The 27,013-nt window shown below is 46.5% G+C and overlaps 1 long non-coding RNA gene across 2 annotated transcripts; it reads right to left on the bottom strand.

The window, feature by feature from the left end:
* Positions 1-2,313: 2,313 nt before the first annotated feature.
* LOC140531116 (uncharacterized) lies at positions 2,314-16,720 on the bottom strand. Of its 2 annotated transcripts, none has more exons than XR_011976283.1 (4): positions 16,578-16,720; positions 8,208-8,380; positions 3,233-3,434; positions 2,314-2,907 (listed from the first exon to the last, which is right to left on the bottom strand). It is a non-coding gene; the product is annotated as an uncharacterized lncRNA (long non-coding RNA). The 2 variants fall into 2 exon arrangements; XR_011976282.1 differs by having other exon boundaries at positions 3,233-3,438; positions 16,578-16,718.
* Between the last annotated feature and the right edge of the window lie 10,293 nt (positions 16,721-27,013).

The following is a 27,013-nucleotide window of genomic DNA, read 5'->3' as shown; positions in this document are numbered from 1 at the left end:
TCCTCTCTTCCTTGCAGAGGCGGGGGTCTACAGGTGTAGAACATTACATATAGTGCCCGTCTTGGTTGGAGTGGTCAGTTTTGCCAGCCTGCTTTTAGTCTTCTTCTCTTTTTTACTCCTTAAACAAGGAATGGCTCTCTGGGAAAGAAAATATTTGTAAATGAAGGTAACAGAGAAACCAAAGATCACTATCAAAGGGTCAGCAATTCAACATGATTTCATTGTCACAGGTAACTCCCAGATGAGTAAGCTCCCTCCACTAATGCAGGTAGATACCTTCTCTGTAGTCTAGAGTCTTGGGTCATGCTTGGGGCACAGAAAGTTAAGTTTTTGTTCAGAGTCAGTCAGTATATATCTATTCCACATGTCTCTCTATTAATAAACTTTTTTTTTTTAAACGTTTGCAGAATGGAAGTGTGTTTGGTGCTACTGATGGCTGATTGCTACTTTTCCATGGGTTGTTTTATTCCTGAGTTACAGAGGACTTTGGTTCATTGGAACTGGTGTGATTCTCCTGGAAAAGGAGAGGATACTCCCTGGTATCCTCAATCCCAGATGAGTTTTCCAGATAATGAGCAGAGGCCATGCATTTGAAAGTCCCAAGATGGAGTCAGTGAAGTAGGGAGTAGTAGACTAAGTTCATTGAATAACCTGAGTCCCTTTCTCCTTTGTTGGCCAGCAAGGCCACTTCTGGGCGGGACATAAGAGGCCCTTGAGGCTGGGCCAGGCACGTCTCTGAGTCTCATTGGTTGGGCTGCCCTGGATAGGCAGGAAACCACTTTTTCTCTGCTGTTCCCTTGGCGCTAATGTCTCTGGAAGGATTGCTTGCTTCTCCCTTGTCCAATAGACACGTGTGTAGGGCCAAATGATTTGTCTGAGGCTTTCTGGGAATGTAGGCCCTTTGAGACTGGTGGCCAAGCTCACCAGCTGTGAAACAGCAGTTGAGAACAGGCCAAGGCTGCAGCCTGGAGGGGATTGGAAATGGCAGAAAAGGGAAAAATGCTTTGCTTATTAACAGTTGAGCAGAGATGAAAGGAGAGACTAATGATGCTGGAGAGCTTCTCCAAGGCCAATCAGCTTCCTAGGAAGGAAAGATTAGGAGCCATCAGCTCACTCAAGGCCCATTATTGGGGGGAGGGGAAGGGAATCTAGTGCAGGACCCTCACCCCCATACCAATCCTTCCACTGTTCCAAAGTCCTGAGCAATGCTGAAATGTACAAGGGAGACATAGGGAGGGGCCCATGCATGAGGATGGGGGGGTGGTAGAGGGAAAAGGGACTGGTAGCTGTGGCTCTTTCTCCTTGATCTGATGATGCTTCAATTAGGTGGGAAGCAGGAAAGGATGGCTGGACACTGCTGTCATCACCCTGACTTTCTCATCAGCAACTTCAGGCAACATTTGCTAAGTGTGTGTGTCAAGCATAGCTGTAGGACATATGGTGGCTTAGGGGATAAAGAGCCAGTCTCAGAGTCATGAAGACTTGGATTTGGGTCCTGCCTTGACTAGATGGCCCTGAGCTGGTCCCTTAACCTCTCAACAGCCTATACAACATAACTCTCTACCACTAAACTGCAGAGAAGGTGTTGACCTGCATTGGTAGAGGGAGTTTAATCCAAGATCCAGTCTAAGGTGATGATGATGGCACCAGGTTCCATTTTTTCCCTTTTAAATTACAGAGTGGGAGACACATGAGAATCCATCTATTTCCATGTATATGCCATGTCACATTGGTCATGAAGGCAAAGTCCATGAGAGAGTCACGCTGCAGGTATGAGAAATGTCAAAGAAAACCATGGCAAAGGTCAATGGTAAAAGACGATGCTGTCTGGGACTTGTTGAGACCTTAGTGCAGTGCTATTTCTTCTCTATTCCTCTTCAAAGAATCTGGATTTTTGTCAGTATCCCCTTCCACCAGGCTCTCTTGGGACTGCCTGGCAGAGTTTGTACTCACCCAAGCCCTTGGGTGTTGTGGTGGCTAGAGGGTTGAACTTGGAATCAGAAAGATGAGTTCAAATCCTGCCTCAGATATTTATTAGCCGTGTGACTCTGGGCAAGTCATGTAACCTCTGTTTGCCTCAATTTTCCCAACTATAAAATAGAGCCAATAATAGTTCCTAACTCCCCAGAAAGATGGTGAGGACCAAATGACATGATATATGTAAAATACTTTGTAAACTGAAAAAAAAAACCCCACTATTAGCAATTATTACTGGCATAGCTTTTGAGAACTGACACACCATCAAGAGGTACCAAGGGAGAACATAAATGGAAAGTATGCTTGTTTCCTAGAAAAGAAATCTTTAGTCCATTCACATTTATTTATTGCATACCATTAAGAGCATGACTACAGTTGGCAAGCAATCATGAATTTTTGAAAAACTACTCCCACTTAGTCATTCACATCTCATGATTCCGAGCAACTCCAGAGGGCTTCTCTGTGCTGAAACAAAGCAAATTCCTCCTCCTATAGATCAATGATCTCAAATCAGGTTTTAGTCTGCCAGAGTTGGCTGTAATCCACTGACACCTCAAACTGTGGATTCTTGTCTATCAGCTTCCATAAAACTTCTGTAGGGAAGCCAGGTCTTCTTCTGGATCTTGGTCCACTTTGTGGCTACCAGAAGAGCCCCTGAGCCCATCCATTAACCCTCCCTTACTCTGGCTACATGACCAGTTCACTTCTCTTTTGTTATGGATATCTTCAACATGTTTTATGCCACTGCTTACATGTAGGGACAGGTTCTTCTTGGGAACTACATCCCCCAGAAGACTGTGTAGAGTGTAATTGGCAATAATACTCTCTCAGTGTTGAGTAAGATTGGAGAAGATCATCGTAGCCTTCCCTAATGGGAGAATGGGCACAAACTCTTGTGAGAGAGACAGGATGTGGAAAGAATCTAGACAGCTGTCAGAAAAGAGAGAAAGGGAAAAACATGGATCTGGAAAGCTACTCCACAACACTATGTAACTCCGGATTGTAATCCCAGGGAACTTCCCCTCTTCTATCCCTGAAAGCAACAGCTATAGATATATCCTCCTGTCGGAGAACAAACCCTGAGAAGCCACAGTTGCAAGACTCAAATGCTTCACATGTTGAGTTGGAGGGACAATTACTTTCAACCCCTAAGTTTCCTTGATTTAGGTGGTGGGGAAAATTGTGAACACTATGTTACCCTTGCCTGGGCTGGCGTGATAGAGTAGTTTGGAGAGTAATGAGAAAGAAGACTCACCTGTTCCATGCCTACAAACTGGTGAAGGAAGTGGAGCCCAGAGGACTCAACCTATATCCATTCCCTGGAAACTTAGGAGGGTGTAGTTTGGTAAATGGAAGGTAAGGATGTTCACTGCTTGGTTCTAACTTCTTGTGATGTAGCTTGTGTTTTCTTCTAAGTAAATGTTCTTTTTCATTGCTGTGAGGCTAGCAGATCAATTCTGACTGGTTCAGAAGAAAAAAGAGTCTTGAGAACAGTGATTGAATAAATATTAATAATATTAAACCTGAATAGGTCTTAGGAACAGTGACAGTGGCAATATTAATCATTAATCATATGCAAGTCTATTTGTGCCCACCATATATCTTTCCACTGCTCTTTGGGTCATCCAGATTCCCTTTGGCCTCCTTCAGAAATCATTGTTTGCCAACTAGTAATATTCTTATTTAACTCAGATAACTACATGACTTGTCAAACAAATTTTGGGGCAGAATTCTTCTGAGAGACAAAGGTGGGTGCACAGGCAATGTACCAACTAACTGAGACTTCGTAAAGATTAATCCTGAAGATAAAAGTAAAGGCAGATAACAAAGGATGAATACAAAATGCAGCTGAGTTCTAAAACAATAGAGAAAGCAGGAAGAAAGGAAGAAGGGATGGAAAAGAAGGGAAGAAAGAAAAGGGAAAGAAAGGAGGAAAAAGAAAAGGAGGAAGAAGGAAGTATATAATTGCTGTTCAGAGTGGATGGGACAAGGAAAAATTATAATGGAGAAAAGGCAGAGAAGTTCAGATTTTTGTTTTGCTTCTGATTTTTCTGCCAAGGAGAATGATACCTGGACTGGAAAAGACAGCTATGACTATGAGGGAGTTGACCTAAATAAGTAAGGAAGTAATAAGAGAGCAGAGAACTGCCTTTGATGAATTCACATCACTAGGCTGGATTAATGACATCCGTGGTGCTGAAAGGACTGCTCGATGTGATGGGATTCCTGAGTCACTCAGACTGACCTTTAAAAGCTCTGGGGAACGAGAGAGGGATCACAGCATTGGAGAAGAAAGTCTGTCAAGTACAGGCTTGTGCGTTTGCCTTCAGTCCCTCGGAATATTCTAGAGATATTATTAAAAAGGTCAGTGAATGTCCAGAAAAAGAGGTGGCAGTCACAGAGATGAAGGGCATGGCTTCATCAAGAACAGGTCTCACTGGATCAGCTTTAGTTACTAAACTGATAGGTCAAGGAAATGCTCCAGCTTAAGTTTACCTTGATTTCTGCAAAGCATTCGGTCAGGTTTCTCACGTTATTCTTTTGGAAAAGTTGGAGAGATGGGCTATTCAAAGCTAGCTAAGTTCCTGGAACTGTGACTAGTCATTGGAGTTAGAAAGTGGGCCTTCAGTGAAGTACCCCAGGGGTTGGCCTGTGCTGGTTAACACTTTTATTAATGGCAGGTATGAATGGGTTCCCTAGAGCTTAGGAGGCCTAGCATTTTTGTAGCACTGTACATGTTAACTCATTCGATCTTCACAACCTCTCTATTAGGCAGGTGTTACTATCCTCATTTTACAGATGAGGGAACTGAGTCTGAGAGTGGTTACAGTAAGACCACAGATCTGTCTGAGTATTTGACTTTGAGTAATAGCTTGGGTAGATACAGTGAGGAAAACTCAGACTCTACGACATTTGCAGATGACACAGAGACGACACAAAGCTGGAAGATGGAACTACCCCATGCTGAAAGACAGCGTGATCTGGCTTCAGGAGGCCCTGGATTTGACCCCACCTCAGACACTTACTGACTAGGGGAGCCTCAGTGTCCTCATCTGTAAAATGGGGATGATGCAAGGCTACTGAAGGCCCTTCCAACCCTGAGAAGAAAAATTCCACAATGCTGAGATCAATTTGTCCTTGCCTTGAATAAGTTGTAGGGCATCTGTCAGTTCTGCCTCATTGATGGTGCAAGCCGCTTTCTCTGCTAGCCTTGACTGCTCAAGGACACACGTATTGGCTTAGAGGCTATTTCCCCAAGACAGACTTCTCATCTACTTGCTGCCTTCTATCTCATGTTTTCCTCCATTTCTCTCCCCCCTCTATTTGTCTCTCTCTTTCTTTTCCCCTCCCTCCCTCTGTCTCTCTCTCCTTTTCTTTCTTTCTCCCTCCCACCCTCTGTCTCTGTCACTATCTCCACCACATCCTCTCTCTCTCTGTCTCTTTCTCTCAGTCTCTCTCCCTCTCTTTCTCTCTCTCTCCTCTCTCTGTCTCTCTGTCTGTCTCTCTATCTCTGTCTCTGTCTCCCTTTCTCTCCCTTTCTCTCCCTTTCTCTCCCTCTCTCTCCCTCTCCCTCTCCCTCTCCCTCTCCCTCTCCCTCTCCCTCTCCCTCTCCCTCTCCCTCTCCCTCTCCCTCTCCCTCTCCTCTCTCTCTCTCTCTCTCTCTCTCTCTCTCTCTCTCTCTCTCTCTCTCTCTCTCTCTCTCTCTCTCTCTCTCTCTCTCTCTCTCTCTCTCTGTTTCCCTTCCTCCTCCCATGTCTGTTCACACCTGACATGACAGGACAAGCTTGGGATATATCTGGGGTATTTTAAATTCTTTCTTAACATCAGCCTCCTTTTTAGGTGCATTTGTAACATTTAACAAACAAAAAAATCACCCTGTAGAGAAAAACAGAAACCGTGTCTTGGAAGAGGAGTTAGCAGAATACAGCAGAAAAGACCACTGGATTTGGGTTCAGTTCTCATGTCAGAGACTTTACCTATTTGGTTTGACATTAAGTAAGTCATTTGGCCACTTTGGGTCTCAGTGTCCCCATCGGTAAAATGATGGGACTGGGCTGGATGTCCTCTAAGGTCCCTCTAGCTCCAAAATGATGATCCTATGAGGCAGACTACCTGATAATGGTTGCCATACACCAGGAGCATGGTGAGAAATGCTCACAACCCTCTCTGACGGCCCCCCTCATGTATGCTTGATAAACTTTTAAGTTTAATCTGCATTAATTACATTTTCTCCATTGTTTTCTCAAGTCTAGACAATCAAAACCATAAATCCAGCCTTGATTGCTAGCATTTGCTGCTTCCCCCTTAGTCCATTAGGGCTGGGGTTGGTCCAGTCCTGCAGTTTCTATCTGGGGGGTGGGGGGTTGACACTTCCACATCTTAAGTGGCCCCTGCTTGTCCACAGTGCTGGACTTGGGGTCATGAGGTTCTGGGTTTGAGTTCTGCTTTTGGTTCCCTCTTAGCTAATTGACGATCCACCTCTCTAAGCCTCCATTTTCTCGTCTGAAAAATGGGGACAATAACATGGCACATCCCTCTATAAGGTTGTTTTGAAGGTTGGATGTGAGACGTAAAGTACTTGGCAAACCTTCAAGAGCCAGAGAAGCATCAGTGTGTGTGACCCAAGCATTCTCACTTCTCAAGCTTTTATTTATTGTCACCACAGTGAGTTATTTCACTCCAGGCTGCTTCGTTCTTTGCTTGTCTTCTCCCTAACTGGATTATTAACTCTTTCAGGGCAGAGTGCTGTTTCAGGTTTCTTGCTCATCCCCTAGGAAGCCTTAGCCCAGTGCCTGGACCTTCAATCAGCCCAGAATTGATGGAGGCATTCACAAAACCTCTCCCTGTACTTGGGAGCTCACAGCTGGCAGCTTGGGGAGTGCCCCCTGGGTGGGGAAGGGGGGTGAGAGGAAGTTATGGAGACTCCTCTTGGTTTGGTGACTCCCCCACATATCTCTAGAGTAGGGGTTGGGGAACAGGGTGAGGCAGGCTCCCTGGGATGGTCAGCCTCTACCAAAGATGGGCACACCCAGCTCAGGCACTGGCTGGGGAACAAGCCTGGCTCCTACCCTCACAGGCCCTTCCTTCTTCTCCTCTTTAGCCCCACACCCACAGAAGACCCACTCACATCTGAGTACAGGAGATTGGGACATTTGCTTCTGAGGGAAGAGAAAGAAAGAGAAAGAAAGAGAGAGAGAGAGAGAGAGAGAGAGAAGGAGGGAGGGAAGGAAGGAAGGAAGGAGGAAAAGAAAGAAGGAAGGAAGGAAGGAAAGAAAGAGAGAGAGAAAAAGAAAGAAAGAAAGAAAGAAAGAAGGAAAGAAAGAAAAAGAAAGAAAGAAAAAAGACCCAAGAGCGTCCATGAAGGAGAGTCATCTGAAACACTGTCTCAGTTGTTCTGTTTAGAGAGAGATGAACTGGACCTGAGATTTTATTGGTCTAAGGGACTCCCAGAGGAGGAAATTCCCTCCACTGATTTACGACTCCACCTTCTCTTCAGCTTATAGTCTTAGCTGCCTAGAGCCCTGATAGGTCAAGGGTCTTGCTCAGGGTCAGGAACGAAAATATTGGTAAAGTTCATCTGATATTGAGTTTATCAAAGACCCAGCAGAAGTTAGGAACCCAGGAACTCTATGGAAAGGAAAGTTCAAGGCAAGAAAATTTCTAAGGCCAGTGACTGTAGACTAATGAGGGACCTCTGGAAAGGAGCTGGGGGGTCTAGACAGCTTTGCAACTGAGACTTAGAAGAAGGCAATTTACTGTAGTAGCATGAGCACTGGTTTAGAGCCAGAAGACATGGGTTTCATTCCTGGCTTAGGCATCAACTGCCTCAGTGATTGTGGGCAAGTCACTGCCCCTAACTGCACCATTTTCTTCTGTGTGACCCTGGGCAAGTCACTTAACCTCTGCCTCAGTTTCCTCAACTTAAAATATGGATAATAACAGCACCTACCTGTTAGAATATTTGTAAAGTGTTCAGCACATTGCCTGGCACATAGTAGGTTCTCTATAAATGCTTATTATTTTCATCCCAGCACCCAGGCCCCACCACAAACCAGGCTACAAATACTTCATCTGTGGAGGGAGTACAGCATAGTGGATAAAACACTGGACCCAGAATTAGGATAGCTTGGGTTCAGATTCTAGATCAGAGAATGACTAGCTGTGCAACTTTGCATGGGCCACTTAAACTGTTGACCTCAGTTTCCTCCTCAATAGCCTAAAGTAAAGACCTTTGCAAACTTGAACACATGACTTAAGTGTCCGCTGGCATCGTTGCTGTGGTGGTGGTTGCTATTTCAACCCCAAGAATTCTTTGGGTGAGCCAGCTTCTCTCTTCTCTCTCTTTTTCTTTCATTTTTCTTCCAGGAAATTTTCTCCTTGGGTTCAGAGGGTACACTGGTAACTGTGGTAACAGTAATAGAGATACAGCTGTCAATACACACACACACACACAGAAACACACAAACACACAGGCATCACACATTTACCTGCCTCATCTGAAATCTGGGCATAGCTAATGGGGACACACAGATGCTCTACAATCAGTAGGGGAGGACCAGATGTCCCATGCTGCCCCCGGGCTGGGAGAAGAGAGCAGGAGAAAGAACTGGAGGGAAGTCTCTATATCCATTTTGAAATTCAAGACAAGTCAGTAAATATTTATCAGTCACGGACTCCAGGCCTTCTCCTCAAGCTAGCCCGCTTTCTCTGCAGGGCATCAGATGGTAGAATGGTTCTGATTTAACTAGCGGCAGCTTCTAGTCCTGACCTTCCACGAGACCCTCAAGCTGCCTGTGCTTTGAAAGATGCTCAGAAATGAGAGAGTGAGGAGATAGTTGGAACCAAACTTGCAAAGGAAAGAAACAAAATGATTGTTGTATCCCATACGCTACTTCACCCAGAACGGCCAAGGGAGGGAGGAAGGAGGAAACACTGGCTTGCTGCCTTGGGGTATAGATGAGCCATCAGACTTGCAGAGAGAAGGTAAGAAGAGCACCCACAATGGGCCCCCCATTTCTCTGCACTCACATAGTACTTTTACAGAATGACTGAATTCCTAGGGTAAAAGGCACCCCTTTTGAATAGAATCTAATCCAATCTGCACTTGAAGATGAATTTGCTCTACAAGAGATCCAATGAACAGTCATGCAGTGTCTGCTTGCATAGAGTAATGGATAAAGGTCTGGACTTGGATAAGGGCAGAGCTGAGTTCAAATCCTGCCGTGTGTGTGTGTGTGTGTGTGTGTGTGTGTGTGTGTGTGTGTGTGTGTGTGTGTGTGTGTAAGAAAAAGGTTACTTTTCATGAAGCTTTGCCAAAGTATTATACTTTGTGCCAGATTTGGGGTGCAGAATATATGGTCATTATCATTTTAGGTAGCAGTTGCAAATTAGTGTGGGGCTATGTAGAGGGTCAATCAATCAGTAACCGTTTATTAAATGTCTACTATGTGCCAAGTACTGAGGCTACAAAAAGAAGAAAAACATAGTCTCTTCTCTCAAGAAGCAGGGAGAGACAACAGGCAAACATATACATATACATGTACATATACACACACACACAGCAAGCTATAGACAGTAAATAAGAAATAATTAATGAGGAAAGACACTAGAATTAAGAGGGGTTGAAAATGGCTTCCAGTAAAAGTAAAGATAATACTAATTATAAGAATCTTAAAGTAACTGAATATTACTATGCAGTGAAAATGGTGACTATGAAGAATTCAGAGAAACATAAGATGTTTATGAACAGATGCAGAAGGAAGTAAGCAGACCCACAGTAACTTCATATTGTGTGCAATGACAACAATAACGTAAATGAATAATCATGGAGAAGAAATCATGAAACATTCTTCCACCCTCTCAACAGAGGTGTAGGTGACTACAGGTACAGAATGTTGTATACATTATCAATCACAGTCACTCCATCAATTTGCTTTGCTTAATTGTTTTTCTTTGTTACCGGGATGATTCAGTACTAGTTGAGAAGAGAGGTATAACTGGAAGTGTATGTGAAGTAGGACAGACATAAATACAAATTATTTCAAAATGATAATTATCATAATATTTCTAGGATCTACTGTGAGACAGTCTCTAGAACACAACTCTCAAAACACTATTTCAAGCTTCATTGCATGGAGTGTCCTCCAGCAGGAGCTAAGATTAAACAGGGGTGCTTCCAGTGTGTTAAATTTAAAAAATAGGATGAGATTCTCATCAAGATGACTGGATACAAGGTTAGTGAAATAAGGATTCTGCCAGACAGAGACAGAAGGCTCATGATGGCAATGTTGACAATTTTGTGGGTATGGCTGTGTCTTCATGACCCGGGTTGGTGAGCGCAGAGGTATGAGAGTCAGGGGGAGACAATCAGGATGACATCCTGGATTTGAGGGGACAGAATTCACTGGCAGCTGTGCTGAGATGGAGAAGAAATTACTTAAAAGAGATTGTCTATAGACAATACTTTCTAACATCCTTCTGGGATTTTAAATGAAATGTGTCTTCCTTCCTTGAGGACATGGTGACGTTAATGAGGATTTGAGTCTGATCAAAGGAGAGAGAAGAATTCCTGGAAAATGGACTTCCAAGAGCTATGCATTATCTCTTTTACCACATGTGCTCTAAGCTTGAGCCTACTTTCCCCTGGGCTCTGTATGTCCTTATTGGAGAGTGTAACCTTTATTTGGGGGGATGTTCTGTACAAATTGTAATTACTACACTACCCAATAAAACCCATTTCTAAAAACTAGTTAAATTTGCCTGGCTAGTTGATAGCAACTGATAATTAATGGTGGAACCACGCCAGTGGGTGTTCATGAGCTATAATATTGCAAAACTACCCCCCCCCAAGACCTCAGGTTCCCCTAGAATCATGAAGGAACAAGAAGCAGTCACCCTCTGGGGACCCACACTGGCAATGCCAGTGGGGCTTGGGACAGTAACCCTGGAGTCTGTGCTACAGAAGAATATAATGTACATGAAATTAATATAAGATAGTTTTGAAAGAAAGGACATTACATAGAAAGAAAGGCATCATGTAGAAGGTCCTCAACTTAGCAAAGACTACTTTGCATCACTAAGTAGATTGTTCTGTTTCCATCTTATCCTCCTAACTACACTTTCAGGTAAGCTCTTTGAGGGGGCCTATCCCTATAGAGGGATGGCTTTTAAGCATGAAGACGGGTTCAGGTGCCACCTCAGTACACAAGCTATGTGACTATGATTAAGCCACTTCATGTCAGAGTGGCCTGACTGGTTGACTTAGATTCTAAATTGCAGAGAAGGTGCTTTGATCTTGGCAGTTTCTTCTCCTGGGGGTTACCTCTATCAATTAAGTCATGGATTCTTCCTATCCATCTCCAATCACTCCCTCATAGTCTCTGGGTCACAATGCCTACTATGGAGCTCTGAATATTGTCCCCAAAATACTGGGCTGGCTGCCCCATGTGGGCCTCTCCCTGCCTCTTGGTCCTGATAATATGAGATAATATGACCCTGACAGCGACCAGAGAGTAGATGGCGACTCTACCCTGGACCATTGGACCTGACTCTGAAGGGGCATTGGGTTAATGGAGATGGATGACTAACCAAGGACCAAGCTTTCTTTGGATGGTGGCACATTGTCAGCCTCGAGATGCCAGGGCAGCTGGGAAGGGAAAGCAGTCTTCTTGTTCCCTCATCACTCTCCTAAAGTAGAGACCAAATTATTCTCCCCCAAGCTGGACACAAAGTCAGGCCCAAAGTCAGACCAAATCAGTAAGTGCTGACTGAGGGTCTGGTGCAAGTGCTAGGCTTTCTCATTCTTTGTATGCCCTCAACCCAATCAACTGAGTACCATCCTTTATTAAGCCTCTACTTGGTGCCAGGCCCTGCTGCTAAGGACCGGACATGTGACTTCATTGATTTAGCCAACACCCCAGGGAAGAAATTCCTTCAATATCAAATGGGATCATGGGCACAGTGCCTGGCACACCATGGGTACCTAATCTTTTCTCCTTCTTCTTTGGCCCCTTCTCCCAAGGGTGTTCAGCACTTTCTCTATATGGGAGAGTTGTCTAGGTCGCAGTCAGGGTGGGGCAGAGACAGGCCCTAAACCCCAACTGGAGGCTTGCTTGGGGGCTGCTGTCTCATGCTGGGAATACGAGAACAAGAAGGCCACAGCCCCTGCCCTCAAGTTTACATTCTACCGGGCAAAAGCAAGCTCCTGATTCAGACCTTCCTCTCCAGAATGCTTCTGACCTCTAAGGAAAAACTAGACAGTCTGGTAAGAATGAAAAGATGCACTGCCCACCCACAGAGGCTTTACAACTGCTTTCCTATACACACACACACACACACACACACACACACACACACACACACACCACAGAACACACACAAGATACACAAACCACACACACAACACATACCACATACACACCACAACACACACACATCTCCACCCCCATTCCCCCAAATGGGACAATGGTGGGAATCTTACATAAGGGTCTCTCTCACGGTCTGACAAGTGGAGACAGACCTGGGAATGAGTGAGGCTGACCCTGTCCCAGGGTCCTCCCTGCCTCTCTCTAAAAGCTAGCTCTTTAAGCAAAGTTGGAGGCAATCTCCATATCCTAGGGATCATGGTTGCCTTTTCTGGGCAGAGTGGGCACAGCCTGGGGTCAGCCCTTCCCAGTGTTGGTGAATTCTGCTGCAGAGCAGGTAGCCATAGGGGCTGAACCAACTCGTTTGCCTAAGGTGCAGATCTCTTGCTCAGGGCCTCCCTGGCTGGGGACCAGGGTGCTCGGGAGGCTCTGACCAGAACAGCACCAATGTGAGGAGAGTTTGTGGGCTGCAGGAAGTAGTGTGGGGGAAGGGGCCAGCCTTCCTGCAAACCCCAAGCAATAGACTGCAGCCTGAAACTGTTCACTCTTATACCAGAGGCCCTCGTGAGCTCTCAAGGGCCTAGGTACAATTTACAGGATTTCTCACGTCAGGCTTGTTTCCTTCTCAGATAATCCAGGAGACTCTGTCTGATACTATCCAGCATCCTGTCTACAAGACCCCTTGCAAGCATGCTGTCCACAAGGCTCAAAGACAAAACAGGTCAAAAAAACCCTATTCTTCACAAGTCAAATAAAGAGAAATGAGGCCTTTGTGTCCAAAGGCAGAGAGAGTAGGTCAATACCAGGACAGGAAGCAGAGCCGAGGAGGCCTCGGGTTACAAATTTTAGTTACAAGTTGGTGAAAATAAAGATGTTATTTTTTTCTTCTCATCTAACATCCAAGACTTCCTGAAATCCATCCATGGGGCCCTTGGAAGACCAAAGGCCTCAGGGTGAAAAGCCCTGAAATCCAGACCAACCCCCTCATTTAATAAATAGAAGCTCAGACAGGAGCAGCCGGAGATGAACAGAACCAGTACTTGAAGCCAGGCCTTGTGAATCCCAGGTTAGCGACACGTACACGGTAAGTCCTTCACAACTGCGTGGAAAGTGACCGCTGGCCTGAGCGTCTTCTGGACTATGGCAGCAGCCCACCTTCTGCAGCTGTCATTCTGTCAGTCCTTCCTCATTTTATATATCTGAGCTGATGGCAAACTCCTGGGTGAGTGGAGCACCACCTTCAATTACTCCAATTTCTGGTCTTTTCTACTAAGAAGGAACTCTAAAGCCTGGCACACGGTAAGCGCTTAATAAATGCTTATTTGTTGACTGATTTAAGCCTGACAAAGTGTTCAAGTACCATAAACCACCATGACAAGGGAGACATAACGTAACTCCAACCTGATAGAAAGGAGGAGGGGCGAAGGAGCCTAGGGGTTTCACAATGAGAGGTCTGGATGAGGGCATAGTTCAGCCTTTGTCTCAAAGAGGATCAGTGACACCAGGAGGGTGATGTCTTAACTTGCAACCACATTGGATCGGAGGAGGCTGAGCACAAAGTCATCAGCCTCACTCTCTCCTCCAGAGTCATGAGTCCAGTGACAAGACAAAAGACGACTGGTGATAGCCTAGGGTGCAGTGGGTGATCTTGGCCTTTTTAAATGAAAGTCTTTTCTCAGTTTATCTGAAGCAAACATCCTCAGTGGAGGAGACTGATGGGAGCTCCCATCGTCATGAGCCCAGTACTCCCCCATCACACATGAAAGATTCCTCCCTATGGCCAAAGTAGTACTTTTAATGCTTTTTTTTGGTTGTTTACACTTGGTGGGGTAGGGGGAGGCAATTGGATTAAGCGACTTGCCCAGGGTCACATAGCTAGTAAGTGTCTGAGGCCAAATTTGAATTCAGGTCCTCCTGACTTCAGGGCCAGTGGTCTCTCCACTGTACCACCTAGCTACCTTAGGTTGCTGTTTTCAAAAAGTATCAGCGATGTCTTTTATTTCTACATAGTGTCGACTTCCCCGGGTATCTCTTTCCCTTCCCCTCCTAAATAGCAACAGAAAGAAAGAAAGACAGAAAGAAGGAATGAAAGAAAGAAAGAGAGAAAGGAAAGAGAAAAAGAGGGAGGGAGGGAGGAAGAAAGACATTGGGGAGAGTGGGATGCCTCTTTTTCCGATTTCAGGGAATTGCACCTGTTCACTCTCCCTCTCCCAACTCGGAAAGTCCTTAATCTTTCATCCAATTGGAAATCAGATTACCTGATGTTGTATTGTTTCCTTCTAGCTATTGGAGTTATTTGATTGTTTTTAATGTATACAAGTCTGTCTCCCCTGTATTCGGGGTCCAGTGCCAAAGCCAAGGAAGGGTCCTGGTCCCGGCTTGTTGGACAATTGGCACGCATGGCTTAATAAATCAATAAACTTAGAAGCTCTCTCCTTTATTTCCGGTCCTTTCATCATTCACCTGCCACAGGGGGAGGTGAGATTTTATCACCAGATTAAGAACAGCAGCCACTGATATGGAACATTAAAGGCTGCAAAGTGTTTCACAGATGTTATTTCATTGGAGTCTTCTCATAATTAATTTGCATGATTTCCTACAGCAATTTCAGGTTTGCAGAGCAGTTTTAAATATGTCAGCTCATTTGATCCTCACAGTAGCCCCTGGGGAGGGGGATGCTCTTATTAGCTTCATTTTATGGATGAGGAAACTGAGTCCTAGAAAAGTTAAGACTCAGAGTCCCTTCAGTTTAACTTGAACACTTATTAAGTCCCTTGTATGTCCATGAAACTCTCCTGGGGCTGGGGGTTCAAAGACAAAAAAATCAAACAACCCTAGCCCTCAACCTCTCTCTGCTCCAGCTTGGAGTGGGTCAAATGGGCCCAATGCCAACCTGCACTGGCTGCCCTCTCAGCTGTGCACACCCTTCCCTGTACTGAGACCCACTCTAGGAAGTCTTCCCAGAGTCCTCTCCTCCTGCCATTGGTTCATCCTTCCTTGAACTTCTCTATGCACTGAGGTCACTCCAATCTCTGTAGAAGGTGTGCCCAGGCATTACACTGACTCCTTAATGTTCCATTTGTACCACATTGTGACAACCTATTCCTTGAGTCATAAGGGGAAGAGGGAGAGGGACAGAGACAGAGGGGAGAGAGAGAAAGAGAGAGAGACAGAGACAGAGGGGAGAAAGAAAGAGACAGACAGAGAGAGACAGTGGGGAGAGAGAGACAGACAGACAGACAGAGACAGAGACAGATGGAGACAGAGACAGATGGAGACAGAGAGAGAGAGACAGAGAGAGAAAGAGAGAACCATAAGGTGGGAGATAGGAGATGAAGAAGTGGGCAGAAGTCCAGAGGGGAGCAGTCCACCCAGACTTGCGCTCTGTACCCTGGAGGCTTGGCCAAACCTAGGGCTCCTGATGGCACTGGGAGAAGCCATGGGTTATCTCTTTAGTTTCAGACAGACGGAGGCTGTGTCTTTCCTCCTGATCTTGATGACCCTCCCTTGGAGGTTACCGCCTTTGTCTTACTCAAGACTTTTAACCACATCCCTTCCTTACTCAATAATCTCCAGTGATTCTCTACTGACTCTGAGATAAAATGTGAACTGCTCTGGCTTTCCAGCTCCCCTCTCAGGCCCACCTTTCTAATCTCATAATCTAATTCTGCTCTCTCCTTTTCAGCCCATATGGCTAGTATTCCATTTCTCATTTCCATGCCTTTGCACTGTTCATGCTCTATGCCTGGAATGCCTTCTCTCCTCATGCTCACTTAACAACCTCCCTTCCTCCTTGAAACATTTCATATTTATTTTGTTCTTCTAATACCACTCCACCACACGCTTATGTATGTATGCACCTGTTGTCCACCATAATGAAATATAAGCTCTTTGTGAGCAGGGACCATTCATTTTTGTCTCATTATCCCCAGCACTTTATACAATGCCTGGCACTTAGTAGGTGCTTAATGTTTACTGATTTATTGGTACTTTGGATTTGCCTCAATGCCTTGTACTTGGAGATGCTCAGTAAATATTTGTTATATCTGACCAAGATGGCGGAGCAGGAGGAGGCGCCCCAGCCCAGCGGCTCCCTGACCCTACTCCATCCTAGCTACTTCAATCCATTTCTAAGAAGAGCCCCAGCCTGAGGAGTGATTGGGAAAGCCAAAGAAAGCCACAGGACAAATACAGTAACACAGAAGGTCACCCCTTGCAAGCCCCTGAAACACATACCTCATTTCTAATAGGACACCTTCCTTGAGGAAGCACTGTAACGAGACCCAGTGGGTTCTGAAGGAAGCTACAGAATCCATGAAAAGAAATGTTGACTCTCCTAGGGGCAGTTTTGCTCCCAATCTAGGAAAGCCAGGGATTTCAAGAGAATGTAGAATTCTAGAGCTAGGAAAAGACTTTATGATATCATCTGGTTCAACTCTGTCTTTAGAAAGACGAAAAGGTGGAGTCCCAGTGAGCAAAGATGACTTGGGGCAGATCTCACAGCACTTCTAGTGCAGGGCAAGGACTCCAGAGGTTAGGTCTCTCCATCCCCCATCTCCTCCTCTCCCGTTCCTTTCTTTCCTCCCTCTGTCCCCCTCCCTCCTTACCCTCTTCACCCCAGTTTTCTCAGCTGAAACCTCTTGGCTCTCTTTAGACAATCCCAGGAATCTCTAATATGAAGTGATTCCCCCAGCCTGAGAGGCTCTCAGGCTTTCCAGACACAGGGATGCTGGAGAAGAGCAGAGGGGGGCAGCTGAGCCAGGTTTCACAAGGCCTGGGGAAACTGTCACCAGATGTGGTTAGCACTTTGTGGTGTCACATTTACAGACTTTCTCTGAAATCAGCTTCTAAGAAACATTCAGTGTTCTTCCCATCCCCCAGCCCTCCTCAGGTCTGAGAAGCAGTGCCCACATGTGGGGGGCTGGGTCTGAGGGGCCAAGAGTCTGGGCCTACTGCTGCCCACCCCCAGCCCTTGCCCATCCTCCCTCCTTTGCTCTGGGACTCCCTGCCAGGACTAGGAGGGAGGGGATGGGCCAGCATCCTTGTAAGCAGCAAAATCCCCCTTTTCTTCTTATCTTCTGAGGAGGGAGAGCTGAAGAGCAGAGGTTGGGGAAGGGGGTGATGAAATAAAGGGGACCCCAGAAGGGGGAGAGAGTTGGGGGAGCCCACAGGGCACACAGACTCTCCAGGTCAGGCACAGGAGGGTTTTTTCCTGGTGGAAAGTAACAGGAAGCAGTGGGAAAAACCCTGGAGGGGAGACCTGGCATGGAGTTATTTCTCTGATACCTCCTGGCTGTGAGCCTCAGTTTTCCTCATCTGTAAAATAGGGATGATGAGACCTATGAACATGTCAGCTATGTTCAAGGAGAGGACAGAGCAAGGAGTCGCAGATGGGCTTCCCCTCTCAGACCATTCCTGGGTCTTGGAGCTCCCTCCCACCTCATGTATTTGCTATTTAAATTCAGGCAGCATGTAGTTGTTTCCAGAATCACAGGAACATGGATAGGGAGCTGGCAGGGCCCTCAGAGCTCCACAGGTCCAACTAAACCCTCCTTTTACAGATGAGGAAACAAGCCCAGAGAGGCTCAAGAACTGCCTGGGGTCACACAGCTCACGATGGTGGGAGGTGAGATTCGAACCCAGGTGATGGCCATTCCAAAACCAGCCCTTCTTTGACTCCCCAGCTCGGCACCTCTCACACGGTCAGAGCCACAGACTTACGTAATGTCCCAAGCCTGTGATATGAAGAATCCATGCAGGAAAACCAGCCTCCAGCCCTGGCAAGGAAAAGGAGGAAGTCCCCCGCTCCCCTGCCCCACCCTTGGGGCACTTGTTAGCCTCCCTTCCACAGCCCTGGGAGCCTTTCCAAGCCACCTGAACTCATTCCTGGCGGGAGGGTGGTAACAGTAATAACATTTGGTAATAGCAGTCGTTAACTTAACAACTAGTTAGTAGTAGTTAATTTAGTAACAGTGGTAGGTAACACATACATAGCATTATATAGTTTAGATAACATTTGTGTAGTTAACATGTAATATATGTGTTATATATCTGTATAACATATACCATGTGCCAGGCCCTGTGCTAAGCGCTTTACAGATATTATCTCACTTGATCCTCAAAACAACCTTGGGAGATAAGTGCGGTTACTATCCCTTTTTTACAGATGAGGAAACTGAGGCACAGACTGGTGAATTGACTTGGCCAGGGCCCCACAGCTAGTAAGTGGCTGAGGCTGGATTTGAATCCTGGTCTTCCTGACTGGCTCCAGGTTCAGGGCTCTAACCACTGCACCACCCAGTGCTGTAAAAGTGTGGTTTCTCCTCTAGAAGGATCTGGTTCCTTCCTTTCTTCTGATTTTGGGCCAGGGTTCCCTGATCACCAGGCTGCTGCCCCAGTATCCTCCGGGCCTGGTTTCTGGGACGCTTGTTGGCATTCCCACCTCAGGCCTATGACAAGGGGGATGGTTTTTCAGGAGCCTCTGGTTGTCCAAGAGAAGGGAGAAGAAAGCTGCCTGGAAATATCCTCCTAAGTGGAAAGGGGGTGTGGACTGGGCATGTCATGACTTGGGGACACCCATTCCCTTCTGTTCCTCTGCCCCCCTCCCCCCATGTCCCTTTGGCCCAAGTGGCCACAGATGTTTGGCCACTTCTGGGATCCAGAGCTCTGGGGGCCCAGGCCAGCACTGGCCACTCCTGGGGTGTTCAGTTTGGAAAGGACCACAGAGATCACTTAAACCCCCCTCTCCTTCCCGGTGTCAGGCCCAGGGAACATGGTGGCTTTTCTGAGGCCATGCAGCCTCTTAGTGGCAGAGCCAGGACTCAGGCTCAGTGATTCTTCTGTCTCCTAAGCCAGTTTTCTCTTTGACTCTGGTTTCCAGTTAGAGCTAGACTTTGGGCTGGGCCACTGAGCATGTGCAGCTATAAATACCCTGAAACAATAGTGGGGCCTGATGGTAATCACGTGGGCTTGTTTGCTGGGGAAACGAGACCTCCTTGGCAACGGAGGATTCTGGTGATGTTTGTAGCTTCCTGAAACCAAGGCGAGAGTGGAAACGTTCTTTGGAGGGTCTGAGTCAGGACCTCCTCTGTCTCCAGGCTTCTGTGCTGTTCCCAGGGAGTCCTGGGAAGTTTCCTCCAGAGCATCCCATGCATGAAACCCAAGGGCCAGCCCTGAGCTCCCCTCAGTCATGTGGGAGAGGGGAAAGGAGTCCCTGAGAAGGGAGAGCTGAGCAGAAGCCTCAGCTGCGCGATGGTGGATGGTTGGACCTCTCCTGACACAGATAGAAACATCTTGTGAGACTTGGCAGAGGTCGGTGTGCAAGAGGTCTGTTCCTGACCTCAGATTCGGAAAAAAAATCATTCAGACCCATGCAGCTGCCACAGCACAGAAAGCAGTGGGCGAAGGAAGGAGATCTGTCCAGGAAGGAAGCCAGGAGCTGCAGGTCTTGCAGCGAAGGAGTCTGTGTTCTTTGAGGCCACGCTGGGGAGGAGATGCCAGCCTGGGCCCCTGCAGCCTAGAGGTGGAATAGATTAGAGCCCCTTCAGGTGGCCAGTTAGTGCCACCTCCGGGATTGAGGGCCTCATCTGGCAGTGGATAAACCCCGTAAGTCCCCAAACCAGACTTGGTGGAGGAGCAGGGGGTCATCCAGCCAGACTGGAAGGGCCCTCAGAAACCATTTCCTTCCTTTTACAGATGAGGAAACTGAGGATCATAAGATCCTAGGACTAGGGCTAACCAGAGAGGATGTCTAGATCAGTCCCAAAGGGATGAAATCACTTTCCCAAGGTCACAAGTGGCAAGTCAGTCAATAAGCATTCATTAAGTGCCTACTGTATGCCAGGACCTGTGCTAAGTGAAGGGGATAAAACAGGAGGCAAAAGCCAGTCCCTGATACCAAGGAATTCACACTCTCATGGGGGAGACAACAGGAAAACACAATATTTACAAACAAAATATTGACATAGGATAAATAGGAAATGGTTAAAAGAGGGGAGGCACTAGATGCAAGAGTGGCTAGGAAAGGCTTCCTGTAGAAGATCCGGGGATTTAAAGGAAGCCAGGGAGCCAGCCACTTGGATGGTAAGTGTTCTGGGCTCAGGAACCTGGAGATAGCCCCCTTAATTACTGAGCACCCATTGGGTACCAGGAGCTATGAGGGATAGGTACATGGAGGTGCGATGGCATGCTCCATCAGAGCCATAACTAGGGTGAGGTGATGGGGCTTTGTGTTAGGGCAGCTCCTCTCACTGGCTCTTCAAGTGCCTTTCCTTCACTCTGCCCCCTTCTGGGCAGGCACCTGAATTTACCAGATGTGTATGGGGGGAGGGTGGGGGAGAGGGAGGGTTGTGTGCTGGAATTCCCGGATATGGCTCTGTGCCCCCACTTAACATTATCCCAACAACAACAGAGATATATTAGAAGCAGACCTTGTTGGGATGTTGTCTGAAGGTCCACTGTCACATTATTACATATGGTGAGCATCTCCCCCATTTGGTCCTGAGAACTTCTCTGGTGGACTACACTGTCTGCACAGTCAAACCATGTTTATTGGGGCAGCCCTGGGGGAGCCTAGCCTTCTAGGAGCCAGAGGAGAACTTCTAGCCTGGTAGAATCCCATCTCATTTGATTTCATCTCTTTCCTTTCCATGGTCCTCCATCCTATTTCAGCTTGTTATCATGTAAGTTCAGGCCACCCAGGAATGGAAATCCCACACACAGGATTATATCTATTGGACTAACTGCCCTGACAGTGGATAGATGGCTAGCTTTGGAGTTTAGGACCTGGGGGCAAATCCCACATTAACCACTTGGTACCTGAGTGGCCTTACTCACTTAACTCCCCTGGGCCTCAATTTACTCCTCTGTAGAATGAGGGGGTTGGCTTAGATGACCCTGGAGGTTTCTTCCAACTCTCAATGGACAATCCTACATCTTTCGGTTTTCTTTGTGTTATACCAGCAAGGTGGTGCAGTGGATACAGCCTTGGACCTGGAGTCAGGAAGACTTGAGTTCAAATCTAGTTTCAGACATTACTAGCTGGGTGACCTTGGGCAAGTCACTTAAAAAAAAAAAAAAACCACTGTTTGCCTCAGTTTCCCCATCTACAAAATGAGGATGTTGTGAGGATCAGTGTTGTGGCAAGGATCAAAGGACATGACATATGTAAAGCTCTTTGCAGAGCATCTGGTCCATAGTAGATGCCACCTTCTCTGGTTTGCAGATGGTCTGTCTTGTTAGATAATGCAACCTTGAAGGCAGGAGCCCATTCTTTGCCTTTCAAGAATGTAATTCATGCCTACTGATTGGCTGACTGTGGGATAATTGGATAAAGTTAGGTGCGCATGTCTGAATAAGGAAAGGAGCCTGGAAGGGGCCTCCACCTTCCATGTGTGGCCTCCCAGAGGAGGTGGCCAGGCTGCTCCTCCCCTCTCACCCCCAGAGTTTTCCTCTCTATAACTCAGGAATGTTGGAAGGCCTGTCTGCTGGTTCCAGATAAAGCTTCAAAGACAGGAGACTGTCAAGTCCCCAGAAGCTACAAATTGTTTTTTCTTCAGTGACTGTGTTCTTGAGATCAAAGAGAGGCAGGCCAAGTGGGAGTGGGAAGACCTCCCCTTCCAGCTTTTTCGCGTTCAGTTTTCACCAGATAACAACATTCATATTTAGAAGGCTCTTCACTCTCTGCCAATACTTTCTCCATGAGGCTGTTGGGATTGTCAACAGAAACAGAGGTCCAGAAATAAGAGATGGGCCAGATAGCAGAGGGGGCTAGTCAAGTTATATCAACAATAAACATTTATTAAGGGCCTAGTATGTGCCAAATACAGGGCTAAAGAGAAAGGCAAAAAGATAGCTCTTGCTCTCAGTGATCTCACAGTCTGATGGGGGAGACAACACGCAAACATTTGTGTTTATACAAGCCACAGATGGGATACATGGGAAGTAATCAGTAGAAGCAAGGTATTAAAGGTAAAATCTTTCTGACAATTCAGATATCTCAAAGTGATTAGGTCACTGGGGAGGTGGTAGGTTGGGAGCTGCTTGGCACCAAGGGGTAGGGGCTGGGGAGAGGTGATGGGTCCAACTCATTGACCTTTGAGGATGCTTCCAATGCTGAAAGCCTTTTATTTTGTGAAAAATCAGCAGACTTGGGCCTAGCATCTGTTACCATCCCCAGACTACTAATTTTTCCTTGTCCCTATTCTGAAGGGATCTCATGGAGTCAGCTTGGTAAGGATGAGAAATTCTGCCCACCCCTGGCTTTGCATTCTCTCTCGCTGATTCTCACCTGAGAAGCCAGTGAAAATTGTCTCTCCCCTCAGGTTTCTTTTAAGCAGAAATCTTTCCGTAGACTTAACCATGGAACAGAGCTTTGGGGGCTTTAGTCTGAGCCCCTCAGTTAGTCATTAAACATTTATTAAGCGCCTACTATGTGCCAGACACTGGGTTCTGGGCCCTCCAGGCTCTCACAGAAGTACCGGGCAGGATTTCCAGACCCAGATGTTCTGTCTCTTTCCTCCGAACTTTGCTCCAATCCTTCCTGGGTGTCAGGAAAGCAGAAGTTTTCTGGTTCTTTTAGAAATGATTAAGCATGGGGATGAGGACAGGACCAGTGACTGACATCTTTTCATCTTCTTATCTCAGGTGCTTGGTATGTAGATTCAACAGTCCTTGGTCAGAAACACAAGACCTACAGAAACAGATTTCCATGGATTCTAAGAGCATGTTGCTGCAGAAAGCAGGGACTGCCTGGCTTCTGGCCCCCAGTAGAGGGAACTTTCTTGTTTACCCCAGAGAACTGGTGAAGAGAGCTGCTTCTCAGTGTACAAACACGCTTGACAACACTCAATCAAGAAGCATTTATGTGCTGAGTACTGTGCTACAACAAAAGGCAAAAATCAGCCCCTGGTCTCAGGGAACTCATAGTCTGATGGGGAACACAACATGTAAGTGGCTGTACAAACAAAATCTCTGCATGGTAAACTGGAGATGACCAATTGAAGGAAGGCACAGATTAAGGCCTGGGAAAGGCTGCTTGCATGAAGGCAGAGAGAACCTAACCAGGGGTCACATATGACCCTTGAGGTCCTCAAATGTGGCCCTTGATGGAACCCAAACTTCCCATCCTGTGAAGGGAAGAGTGTGTGTCGCAGTGTCCGAGGAGAGAAGGGAGAACATTTGGGAGATGAGGATGTAAATCAACAGGGCTAAGCTGAACCATTCCTCTTGAGCTAAAGATGAGGCCAGAGGGAGCCAGAGGCCCCTGAATAACAGTAAAGCTGGTCATGGGTGACACTGACTGTGAAAGGAGAAGCTGGTTCTTCAGATATGGTTGGCGATAGTGAAAAATGGACTGGCGCAGCTTCGACTCAGACATCTCCAGCTCAGGGATTTGGAGCTTGCTTCTGACCATTCTCTTCCATGCCCTGGGGGATCTTGGCCGGTTCCTGGTGCTACCTATAAGAATGTTCCTTTGCAGAGAGATGGGAAAGCAGTGCAGGACAGGACAGGTCAGGCCTAGTGTCCAAGGCCGCATCTCCCTGTCACTCAGTTCTGGGGAAAGTGTTAATTAGTTCTTTGTTCTGGGAAAGAACCAATGATATCAAGAAGGTGATGTCTGGGGGAGGGGAAGAGGGGAAGAGGGGACAACTTAGCTGAGCAGGGCCTGCTAGGGGTCTTCTTAAAGCCCTGGCCAAGGGCCGGCCTGGCTCTCTACCAAATAGCACTTCAAAGGAAAGGAGGAGACCTGAGTGGTGTAATCTTTAACATCTTGTGACTGCCTAAGGACTTAAGGCATCATCCTGGAGGGCAACGGAGTGCATAACAGCAGCAGACATTTCTTACAAACCTCTTTCATCTCAATGACCCTGTGAATAGGTAGCTCAAGAGGTGAACTGACCAGTTCACAGGGGCCCAAGTCCGGATGTGAACCCAAGGATTCTTGCCTGCAAGCCTGGGGGCTTTCCACCATGCATACCCCCTGTTCTCAGGGTGGAAAGTCTTGGCTGATTTAAGGGTCAGTGGTGGCAGCTGCAGTTGCTTTTCTTTTCTCAGTAGGGAGAACTTTCTTGGTTGTGTAAAGGGCATCTCACTTGACAGAGATCCAGAATCCAGGCTAGGCTAGACAGGTCAGAGAGCACCCATTTTAGGTCCAGCTCACGTCTCTGCTGCCCACAATCTGTGTGACTTTGGGCCAGTCACTTAATATCCCTGAGATCTAGTTTTCTCTTGAGGTACCTTCCAGCTCTGTACTGATGATCCAATTCCTGAGAAGCACCAAGAACTGCTCCATCGCTACTTTGTAATTGAGGTATATTCTACCTACCTGGGGCAGCAGAACCAATGGAAAGAGCTCCAGAGTTGGAAGTAGGGAAGCTGGGTCTACGCCCAGACTCTGACTCTTATTAGCTGGATGACCTCGGAAAGTCATTTAGTTTCTTCATCAGTAACTCAGGTTTAATAAGACTTGCACCACCTACCTTACAGGGTGCTGGTGGTGGAGAAAGCCTTTATAAATCGGAAAGCCCTACAGATAGGTGAATTAGTACAATTAGCTGTGTGGCCTTGACAGGGCTTTTTCTACTCCTATGATAAGCTTGTTATGAAGATGTGAAAGGCATACAGTACAACATACTATGGGGGGTTATTATTATTGTTCATGGTGGCCCCTGGTGGCAAGAGAGGCAAGGACTGAGGCAAGGACTGTGCCACGGATCAACACTCTCACAAAACAGCTTCCTGTGGCTCTCTGACCCATTCATTTTTCATGAGACTTCTTCTGTTGGGCACATAATAATAAATATAGCCAACAAACTCTTAAGCGCCTTTAATGAACCAGGCACTGTGCTGGTCTTGGGAGTCCAAAGCAAAAAAACCCAAAAAACAAAGAGCTTATATCTTATTGGGGGAAACAGCATGTCCACAGACAAGTAAACATACAATCCTCAGATGGCTGTGACTGCAATGATTTAGAGGCTTCCTCCATGGGTGCAGATCCATGGCTGGTCTTCTTGTGTGACTCCTCTGTGTCTTCCTATAACTTCATCACAGAGAGGCCCTCCCACCATGCTGCAGACCTTCCTTGATTTTTCTTGACATGACTTGTAGCCTCACCATCTTCTTCTCTCATCCTACATTTCCTGGACAACAAATTTTATTCCTGTTCTTTTTTAGAGTTCCTCACAAAATAATTTTTATTTTTTGATGAGTCACAGCAAATGCAGGGAACATAAAAGGTTTCATAAGAGAGAAGGCACTAGAGATGAGCTATGAAGTCAGGTAGGGATTCTAAGAGGCTGAGGTGATCGAGGGCATTCCAGGAATAGGAGAGAGATGATGCAAAGGTGCAGAGATGGGAAATGGAGCATTAGGGCATGAAAGTGAGTAATGCATATTAAGCCTGAAAAGGGCTTTTAATGCCAAACAGTGTATCCTTTTACTGCAGCTCCAGGAAACTTCACACCTCCACCTTCTGGAGCTGGTCAGTAAGTGTTCAGAAACCATGATTAAGCATTCAGCTGCATCCAATGAGCCCTTGTTTCCTTCCCTTCATTTAAAATATGACTTGACTGGGTCTTGGAATCAGACAGTATGCCAATGTCGGTCCACCATTGGTCTACTTATTTGATGGCAAGAGCACAATGGAATGAAAAAAGAACTAGATTTTGAGTCAGCCATGGATTTGGTACTTGTTACTTTAAACAAGTCACTTCCTTTCTGTGGGTCTTAGCTTCCCTGAATGTTAAATGAAGATTAGATGACCTTGAAAGAGACTTTCCAGCTCTAAGTCCCACTGGGGATTTCTTTGGTCACAGGCTGGCTCTCGCCTTCATGTGAATGCTTGCAGGTAGCAGGGATTATGGCTATCAAAAGAAAGTTGTAGTTGTAACTATGGCCTGTGCTGAGTCAGGTGAGAGCTTTGCCTTGCTGAGCCAAGCAGAAGCCTGGACAAGTGAGACAACAAAAGTGGAAATTCCAAAGAGAACTGGATGAGGAAGCAGCCAAGAGCCTGCAGCTGCAGGGGCATCTGAGCGACAGCCTAAAGACAACAAGGAGGTAAACATAGCATTGGCTATGGCTGTTTCATGTGACTACCAGTCCCTGCCCAGGCCGAATCACTGAAATGAGGCTGTGTGCACCAAGTTCTCCTCGAATTTCACATTGGTCCTTGTGTGCTGCTAAAGGTAGGCTCTGGATGGGCAAACTACTTTAGGAAGTAAGGGTTAGATTGCAGATGAGAAGGGCTGAAGATATCATTCTAGAGCCAGAAAAGTCCTCAGAAAAGGCTCAAGGAGGGTAAGGGGACTTGCCCAAAGTCATGAAGATAAATCAGAGACAGGATTTGAGCCGAGGTCCTGAAAGTCTTCTGACTCAGTGAGCCATAGGTTCGTGGAACAAGAGTAGGAATGTTAGAAGCCATCTAATCCAAGCCCCTCATTTTAGATGAGGATACTGAGGGTCAGGGAGGTTGTGGTTTACCCCAGGTCACAAAGGTAGTCCTAAGTATCAGAGGTGTGATTCTTATTTTGCTGTTAATTTGGATTGTGCCCACCGTGAAACTTTTGTGGGATGGTAGAAGGCCATCCCAGCCTGTGGCTGATCTGGATGTCCATGAAGAAATTAAGCATTACCATAAACATTTCACAGTGATAATTTGTTGTGAGAGCTTTGTC

The sequence above is a fragment of the Notamacropus eugenii genome, chromosome 3, assembly GCF_028372415.1.
Source record: "Notamacropus eugenii isolate mMacEug1 chromosome 3, mMacEug1.pri_v2, whole genome shotgun sequence".
In the NCBI taxonomy this organism is placed as follows: domain Eukaryota; kingdom Metazoa; phylum Chordata; class Mammalia; order Diprotodontia; family Macropodidae; genus Notamacropus; species Notamacropus eugenii.
Note: the sequence above shows the minus strand (reverse complement) of the source record. Positions and strands in the feature narration are given on the sequence as shown.